This window comes from Melanerpes formicivorus, unplaced genomic scaffold (assembly GCF_026170545.1).
Source record: "Melanerpes formicivorus ecotype bairdi unplaced genomic scaffold, bMelFor1.0.p_v2 SCAF_6, whole genome shotgun sequence".
In the NCBI taxonomy this organism is placed as follows: Eukaryota; Metazoa; Chordata; class Aves; order Piciformes; family Picidae; genus Melanerpes; species Melanerpes formicivorus.
The window spans coordinates 28,516,812-28,526,811 of record NW_027142358.1 but is presented as its reverse complement, the minus strand read 5'-3'; the positions used below and the strand labels follow the sequence as shown (position 1 = coordinate 28,526,811).

At 40.9% G+C, this 10,000-nt stretch overlaps 1 protein-coding gene across 11 annotated transcripts in view; it reads left to right on the top strand.

Annotated features, from left to right (window-relative positions):
- Positions 1–10,000, top strand: part of EBF3 (EBF transcription factor 3) — a 139,211-nt gene that overhangs the window by 101,807 nt on the left and 27,404 nt on the right. The gene's annotated exons all lie outside the window — the stretch shown is intronic.

The window sequence follows — 10,000 nt, the reverse complement described above, 5'->3', positions numbered from 1 at the left end:
GGGCACCCAGGAGGTCTGGTGATGTCCAAGCCTCTTGGGTCTTAAAAATATCTCAAAGTCTGATGGGATGAAGCTCTCTCACAAGATGCTTGTTACTTCCTGTTTTCATTTTGGCCAGAAATAGATTAACAATGGTATTTCCTACGCTGCTCCTGACAGAAAGAGGCGTTATGGAGTATTCAGTGATGAAAAATATTTTTCAGGCTATCCTTCTGAAACTTCTTGAACTTCCCCAAAGGTTCAATTGGAGTTTTGAGGCACCGGTTCAAGAAGCTGTTGTTGGATCCAAAGAACTTCACCCAACCTTACTCACGACCTGGCTCTCAAAATTCTATCTGAAAGTTGGGCTGCAAACTCACAAGCCTGGGAATGATTTATGTGTGCCAATTCTTTTAAATCCAGTTGATTTTAACAAGAGCACAAGAAAAGGTTGGAACTTTGTGGTTAGCAGCGGTTTTAGTATGAAAGTTCTTACTCTGGGCTGAAGTATTTTTGGCTTTTTGTCTAAAATGTGCGTTGCAGTTTTTCTGGCATTTCACAAGGACTTTAACTGAGGTGCTGGGAGGGGAAAGGGAGAAACAGCAGTTTAATTCAGCATGCTTTTGGATGAGGATTCTAGGTAATAAATTTGATCTGATGAATCAATCTCTCTTTGGAAAACAAAGAGCCTTTAACTGTTTACTCGACAGGCTGCAGGGAGAGCTCTTGCTGCTGGTTGGGTAGATAATGCAGATTGCAAATGATGTGCAGATGATGTGCGTTTTGATGAATATTTTCCCACTAGACTGCAACTGTTTCTATCTATTAATTTAGATCTAATGGGAAAAGTGTGTTCCTGGGTAGTTTTAAGCTGGGACTTTTTAAACAGTTAAGGCATCGTGGATATGGTTTTCTGCCTAAGATCTGTTGCTGAAATGAACTTTCAAGAGAAGGTAGCAGATGAGGTTCCTTATCTTCCATCTATCCCCAAAGAAATCACCACCTGAGCAAACCCAATGCCTCTGTTCACTCCTGGCTGCTTCACTTCTGGCTGAGAAGGGGCAGAATATTTACATCTTGTTGATCTTTATGATTGGGTTTTTGCCAGAGCTACCAAATGGGACGGTGGCAACCGTGGTGGCTTTTAGTGCTAACAATATCTGGAAAACAGACTTTGTTTTAGGGTCTGCTGCAAAGGTGGGGCTGCACCCAGTCACTGTTACAGGCTTAAAAATGAACCTAGTCCATGCAGTGCTTCAGCAGAGTGTCCTGACAGGCATGACTAGCTAAGATAAGTGCTCAGCAAAATAAAAAATGAATGAATTAAAAGCCTTAGACTGAGTTCCAGATATTTAGCTATTGTGAGCTGGTGCAGTTCCACCGCACAGAGGGAAGCGCTGCAGATTTGAACCAGATGACGGTCTGGCTTCTTGGTGTAGAGTCCTGGAATTTAGAACTGCTTTACAGAAATGTCTTCAACTGATTTCTTAGGTGCAGCTTTGCAAATTTGACTGTTTGGAACTTCTCTCTAACATGTCAATGCAAATTTGTATGAAATTGTAAGGAAAATCCATATGTGTCTTCTTTCCTGGGGTTGTCTTTTGTCCTTATCATGAAACAAAGATGCTCTAAAAGAATCATGAGGATATCAGGAGCTTCTCCCACTGGAATTAAATTGTGGTAAAGTTACACTAATGACAACACTTTAACAGGAATATATATTTAAGACATCTTCTGAGGGAAACAAAACCCGTATCCCAGCAATAAAGAAAATAACAAGATAAAACCAGCGTCTGCTTGGCCGAGAAACTTCTGCCTGCTTTGCTTTTTATCCTGAAGTGATAAGGTGACTGAGATAGACTTTGGAAATTGCAGCTGCCATCGAGAGCCAAGCCAAGTCTCACTGTATTTCAGAAAATGAAAATGATGTAGCTCTGGAGGAGGGAGGGGCTGAATCCCCAGGGCATCTGTTTCCCATCAGTGTCCCACCATGCTTGCAGTCTGGCTTGGCACTCTAACATTTAACCTTCCCAGCATGAGGTAGACCATAGGGCAACAAGGCTGCAGAATAATGAAACAAGAGTGTAGTGTGGTGCACAAAGCCTTTGTGAAGGGAAAAAGTTGAGGCATTAAACAGTCAGGGTCTGGAGATATGAAAGTTCCAGATTTTTCTGAAAGGCCCCCATTAGCCTCACACAGAAGCGAGCGTGCGCTGTCGCTCAGCAGGCAGAGGCAAGGCCTTTCCCCATCTATCCAGGCCTTTTTTGCCCGCTGCTTTCAACTATTATAAAGATACAATTACCTTGGGAGATTGTGGCAGTTCAGTTGATTAGCACGGTGAATTAAAAGAATGAGTCACAAATGACATGTCCAGCTCTTCTCTACTAGTCCTTTGTATTCCCAGCGTACCTCACCCCTGTTGTAAGAAGGTCAAAAATTAGAGAGAGATAACAATTTTCAAGCAGCTAGCACTTAGGAGCAGAATTAACAATCATTCTGTATGTAATTGCCAGTTAATAGTAAATTGCCTTCTAGACTGTAAAATGCAATATAAACTGGTGGGCACCTAAAATTAAATTAATGAGGTATTTGCTGCATTTAAGAGTGAACAGTGTAAATTAATAACGGGGTGCAATACTTGTTTTAATACGTATCGAACAGCGCGTCATTTGCTTGTTTAATCATCATTTGTAAGGCGAAAAAATTCTCTGTCTCCCTGCACAAACTGAGTGGTTTTTGAGGGTTGCAGCCCCAGTTCTTTTTATTTTTTTGCTGGTGCAGCCTGCTAGGTTTTCTTGATTAAATATCAGAGATTATTTTTTAATTAGAATATAAGCACCGCGGTGTTGTTTGATGAGGGCAAACTGCAAGTTGTGCTCTTGGAAATGAAATCATGTTGCAGATAAAATGGCACCTTTGGCCACCTATCCTAAGCTCCGTAGAGTCTGTTGGTTTACTTTAAGATGAGCAGCAGTCCTGTGTTTACATTTATTTGTGCCACTGAGTTACTGTTTTCTCTCGTGATGCGTTTTGCATAATGATTTCCCCGCAAAGAAAGGAAGTGGAGTTTGACGTGTTGTGTATTAAACCAGTTTCAAAGAATGCTGTTTGGCACTGGGAACTTTTCATGCTGGCTGTTTTCACCCTAATGTTTTCACTTCTTTTTTTTTTGGGGGGGGGGGTTGGTTTTTTGTGGGGTTTTTTGATGACTTAGTTCGCTCAGCTACAGGAATGACCCAAACTGTCAGGAGACAGCCGATCCTTTGCAGTAGGCTCTACCCAGTTGCTGCACAAGGTATTGGCATTCGATGGCAAACATGCCCAAAGCAGACGTGGAGAAAAGCGTGAATGCTGAATACATGGAACCATTCCCAGGTCTGCAATGCATTTGCTGGATGCGAGCATAAAAATGATTATTTTGCACAAAGGCGTGCATTCAATTTTAAGCTTATGAAACCATTACTCAAGCAGCAAACTGCTCACAGTTTGTCTTCCTTCTGATAGAGTATTTACATTGAAGAAGTATGGCTGGGTGCTGGGGCTGGCACAGCACCAAGGGGGGGAAGCCCTCCTTTTACAGAACCAAGGGAGGGGGAAGCCCTTCTTAGTCACTATGTTGTCCAGATTTCTCAGTTGTTGGCTCAGTTTTGCCTGAGTACAGAACCCTCCACTTTGGCTGGCTTCCCTCAGTTCACCCCCACCCAAAAGATCGTGCGTTCCTCAAGTATTTTCCAGATCTTTTGTGTGCATTCAAATGGGATTCTGTCAATGGCGCTGTTACACTGTTTAGAGTCAATAGCTCCCTTCCATCACAGCCAACACAAACTAGCTGTCTCATAGGTCAGTGCTCTTTAAACAAATTACTTGTATCCACAGAGCAAATGATTGTTAATTGCCTCTCACAAATCATACTATTTTTTACTATGCTAAACTACATGCGAGTGCCTTCGTTAGATTTAAAGCACCTGATTATTTTGTGTACCTATGCAGTTATTGCTCCTAAGTATGAAATCTGGTGCTAAATATATATAGAGAGTGGATGGAGGACTTTATTGGAAAGCCTTCAAAAAAAAAAAAAGAAAAAAAGAGAGGTAGAGTTACACTCATTTTAATGAAATCCTCAGCATTTCTAATTCATATATATTGCATTTCCTCTGTGAGGTTTTTTGTTAGGTTGTTAGGGGTTTTTTTGTGGCTTAGTTTCTTCTTTAAGTCCTGAAGCAACTTGCAGTCGCTGTTATTACAGTATTGGTTATTTATTGATCAGACCTTGTGTCAGAATCAGTTGTTAGCAAGCTGGAAAAAAATCCAGATAGAACAAATGCTCCTGCCCTTGCTTCATGATAGGGCTTGCTAAGTCAGTCAAAGTTAGCGTTCAAGAGTCAAAAGCAGAAAGGGCCTCTGATTAGATGTTAAACTGCAAGTAAAACATGTTTTTCTTAAAACAATAATGTCAAAGGGAAGGAGATTCCTTATAAAGAAGTTTTTTTTTTGGCATGACATACATTTTTAATTAATAGGGCGATGCTAAACATCCAGGAATGATTTAGTGGCATCAAGTCAATAGCATGTTGGATAATGTCTATTATATAATAGCTCTTTTTTAAACAGTAGCAATTCCAGGTTTATCAGGGTCATTGTTGTCCCCTTTCTTTTCTGTCTCAAAGGAGGCCAGAAGAATGAGACATACCATTTGTGCTATTGCACAAGTAGACTATTTGTCCTAATCAGTGACACCCATTTACTAGAATTGCTTAAAATGAACTATACCTCATACAGAAATCGCACATTTAGAGTGTTCCATTCATCATCTGAAAATTGAGGGCCAGTAAACTTTTCTGTTCCTCCAGCGGGATCATAGACATGCATCAAAATGTTAAAAAATGATTGGTGAGAGAGAACTGTCACCCATTTATCAAGGAAAAGGAACATTATTTGCTAATTTCCCAACCAAGGCAGTGACAGGGTGCTTCGTCTTTAGACCCACGGTGACCAACATGGCCTTTTTGTTATTAGTACAAGTCAAGCGCTTTTTGGCTGTTGCTAACAAGACACATTTGTCTATCATCAGAGAGTGCTTTATTTTTTTCCAAGTAGCTGTGACCAAAGTCTGCTCCCAGTGCCATGAGTGGCTGCACCTCGCCAGCTCATGGTAGCACTGAGTCACAGGCAGCACTGATAAATCACAAAGTTTCCATGTCAAGGTGAAGGTATTGACTCTGCTGTGCCCAAACTGACAAAATGTAGTGCTGAAGCCATGGCAATTCATCTTAAAAAAAAGAGGACAAAAGGGTCATCTTGGCTCCATGTAATAATCAGGAAAATTTGAGTGCTGAATAAGACCTTTACCTTGTTTTCTCTGAGAAGGGGGAAGAAATCCTTTCCTCCTTTTTTTTATCCCCTTCTTTTTTTTTCTTTCCCCTCTGTGCTCTATGTAGGTTATAGTTAACCAGTCAAATCAGTTTCCTGGATATTAAAGTGTCTAATTCCATTTTTATTTCTATACATTTTGGTTTATTGCTAGTTTTTTTTTTATTATTGCTGGAGCCTGATTGTAACACTCAGGCTAAACTTCCTGAAGTTTCAAATCAAAGAAAAAAAGGTGGAAGGAGGGGAAATAAGATATTTCACTGAAAACATACATCTTGTTCTCATATTATGAAAGCAAGATAGCAAACAGAAATCTGGGTTGCATTGGAAGATATCCAGCTGAATGTCTGGTTTTGGCTGGTTCCTGCTCTGCATGATACATCCCTGCACCAGTATCCCCATTACATTAATTTGTACCTTCATCAGAGTGCTGTTGAGCTGAAAAGAAATGTGCCCCCATGAAGTCATGGCCCTTGTGTTGAGTCTGACATTGAATGGAAATAAGGAAATTACCCAGAAGCTCTGGATTAGAAAAATCATGAGATTACTGTGTTTTGGACCTTTTTGAGCAGGGCCTGTTCTGACAGGACAAGGTGGGGGTGGGTTGAACTTAAAATGGGAGATTCACACTTGAGAGAAGGAAGGAAGAAATGTTTGACACTGAGGGTAGTGAGAGCCTGGTCCAGGTTGTCCAGAGAGGTGGTAGATGCCTCATCCCTGGAATCATTGCAGGTCATGTTGTTTGGGGCTCTGAGCAACCTGTTCTAGTTGCAGATGTCCCTGCTGACTGCAGGAGGGTTGGACTAGATGACTTTTAAAGGTCCCTTCCCACCCAAGCCAGTTTGTGATTCTATGATTCTATGCTGCTGCTTACTACATTGATACTACTATGGTGAAGAAGCCTGGTGGTGTTTTCATGTCCAGCCTGTCAATGATGGGAAGTCTATGTCTTATGACACATTTCTTTGGCCAAGTGAGTTTCACAGAATCCTAGCATGGTGGGAGTTGAAAGGGACCTTTGGAGATCATCCAGTCCAACTCTCCCGTTGGAGTTTCTGACAGCAGATTGCCCAGGATCACAGTGTCCAGGTGGCTTTGGAATCTCTCCAGAGAAGGAGACTCCACAACTTCTCTGGACAGCTTGGTCCTGTGCTCCAGCACCCTCACAGCAGAGAAGTTTCTCCCCATGTATTTCATGATGGTGTGGGCCTGAAGCCTCATGTACAATTTTGAAATTATTATCAGAACTGTAATGGACTTAATTTGCTGAGGGAAAAGACTCAAAAGTTGTTCTAAAAATATTTTGTTGTCCACTGCTATTTTTCAGTGATTCCTAAGACATTGTCCATTATCTATCTTAACAAAACCAAATGTTTCTAAATAGGCCTTTAAATCCATTCCATAAGCATGTGGAAGGTATTTGGTGCTGAGGGTCATGGTTTAGCAATGTGCTTGGTAGTGATGGGTTAAAGGTCAAACTCTATGACCTTAAAGGTCTTCTCCAGCCTGAAAGATGCTATGATTCCATTTCCACAATAGTGGTTAGTCAATGTAGTTGTTACTCACTGGAGTATAATATAAACTACTGGAGATGACTATTGGTCTTTAAACCCACAAACTTTCACTGAATAATGTGAGGTTGTGGGATGAGAAAAGCTCCATGGTACATCTAGAGTCTTCAGCTGATGTTTGTTGAAGGTCTGTTGATGCTGATACAGGTTGGAATAGAACATGCTCCTTGTGCTCAGTGTCCCGTGGCTGTGGATGTGTGTTTGTGGAGGAAGATGGTGGAGGGTGCAATCAACCATCCATGCTTTCTTAATTTTCTGGGCTTTTTTTATCCTGGTCTTTTATAAGCTTCAAAGTTGCAGTTTAGAGCTGAAGAGTTTCATCTTTTTAATTGCACGGTTTCCAACATATACAAATATTAAGGGAAGAAAGAAAGGACTTAGTCAGGAGACAATCTTGAGATCATCCACTCAGATATGTAAGTGCACTGTGGCTCCTCAGAACTCTTATTTGAGGTACATTTGGGGGGTATTTTTTTTTTAAATGTAAGGTAATATTCTATTTTATTTTATTGGGTTTTAGTTGAAGTATTCTGTTTCACTTGAGGTAGATTTTTATTAGTTGAGATACTTACTTTTTTTTTTTTCCCCTTTAACATGAGGTATTTTTTTCCTAACATCCACAGGCAATACAGAGAGATCAAAACTTGGAGTAAGATCTATTTTGTGTTAAATTTATTCTACAAGAGAGAAATAACATTGTAAAAGCTATGTTAGGTGATATTAAGGATCCCATTATAAATCCCATTTGTCTAAATATTACACTAAAATATTACAGTATTATATTCTTCTGCTGGGTGATAGCTGCCAAATACAAATGGGAGAGAAGTTGTGCAGAATGCCTGCTCTTACAGATGTTTGCTGAAGCATCATCGATTTCATATGGTGCTGAGGTAGATAAATACCTTTGAAAAACTAAGCCAGTGAAGACAGGCAAATGATCCCATTTTCCATTTGCTGTGATCAAGCATCATTTCCAGGAGAGTCCCTGAAATTCATGTGCTTCAGAACAATTGCAGCACTTGCTCATGCACCCTTCTGCATAAAGAATCACAGAATACCAGATTAGAAGAGACCCCAAGGATCATCTGGTTCAACCTGTCTAGGTGATAGTAGAGTTGAAATGAGGTGGCCCAGCACCCTGTCAAGCTGAGTCTTAAAACTGCCAAGTGTAGGAGAATCCACTAGCTCCCCTGGGAGATGATTCCAATGTCCAACTGTTCTCATGGGGAAGCATCTTCTTCTGGAGTCCAATAGGAATCTTCCCAAGAGTAACTTGTACCCATTGCCCATGTCTTTTCCAGGGGAATCCTCATGAAAAGGAGTCTCCATCATGCTAGTACCCACACTTTGTGTACTGGTACATGGTAATAAGGTCTCCTCTAACCTTTCTTTTCTCAAGGCTGAACAAGCAGACTTCTCTCAGCCTTTTGTCATATGGCAGATATAAAGAGCATGGAGAATGCCTCCAGGCTCCTGTTACAGCTGAAGCCCATCAGCCTATTGGGGAGGGGAGGGTAGCAGATCCATTAGATCTTTGGGAAGGGGGTGGGTGCAGCACCTTATAAACCAACTATGGGGCACAAGGCTGGTGCTTTCATCCAGGATGAATTTCTGGACTCTGCTTAACTAGCAGAATTCTCTGAAGAGTGTGTGTGGGAGTTAGAAGGAGGTGGATCCATGTAGACTCATCCATTAGAAGGAGATATTTATTCAGCTGTGAGCTCTAAGTGAGGAATAAATTACTAAATAATACCACAAAGATAAAACTAGAGGTAAGCCCAGTTTACTATAGCAAAATATTTTATATTAACAATTAGTGAAGTACCTGGGAGTATTAAAGAGTTAAAAATCTCATGTTTCGCTGCTTTGATGTAGTACCTCTATAGTCAAACACTTTACCAAATCAATAAGCCTTGTGTTTTTTTTTGAGTAGAATAATTCTTGGTTAGTCATATCACACAGTGTTCATGGAATGCTGTGTTTTATTCTGGTCAAATATATATCTTAAATTTGGTACCTGGCATGATTGGAGTGTTTATAATTTGATCTCATACAGATTTCCTTCCCTTTTCACTCTGAAATGCTCCCAAGTCTCTCCTTTGCAATGCTCTATGCCAATGACTTCTAAGATTTGGCTTCTTGCTGGTGGGTTCCTTAATTTCTCATGATCTTCTCCTTTCAATGTTTAGAAGTGGTAAACATGCAGATATTTCACATGGCAAACCACTCCCAGATTGAAATGTTTGATGTGGTCTGATAAGGTGACTCAGTCAGCCAAGTAAAGGGGGGTGACTTTAAGTGGTTTCCATTCACTATTTCATAACTCAGTTTGACTCTAAGATCTTACAAGTATTTTCCAGCATTAATGATTCTATTATTTTGTGTCTTTTCCTAATCCATTGTCACTGACACTAAACATCTGCAGCAGCAGCAGTATCATCCCAGTTCTTTAGTCCTTCATTAGTTTTTATGCACGGAATTTGAAATCAGCCTTCTACAGAGTTCAGCCTTCCCCAGTGGAGAGGCCTCAGGAGGGACAGCATGGAAGCCTCTTTCACCTTGTTGACATGCTGTACAACTGCCCTGTGTGCTCATATTGGCTAAAATTGCCCTAGCCAACATGCTGCCCTTTTTTGGGGGGATGGCATCTTGCTTCACACAAACTTCTTTTACTTTCTTTCTCTCTCTCTCTTTCTCTTTTTTCCCCCATTTATTTTCTCAATTGCTTTCTCCATTTCCCTTCTCCCTCATTTGTTCATTCATTCATTTAAAGTAAATCTGCAGCTATTATGATGGTAATGACTTTCTTGGCAAACATAAGAACCTGGATACAACTGTTCACAGTAAAAGTGGAAATGCAGGTGTCCTTGTAGAATCCAGGGTCATGATACTATCAGTGCTTCACTTGTGACTGAATGCCGCCTGCCAAAAGATGTGTCAAGGCATCCAAACCCAGTTGGAGAGACCATTTGGCTCTGGGGATTGTGAGTGAAAGGACTTGGTGGGGTGTGGAAAGGCCTTGGGGTAGTGGCAAGTCTGGAGGTCTCATGAGAGTCTTCCCATCATGAGCTTCTTGGGAG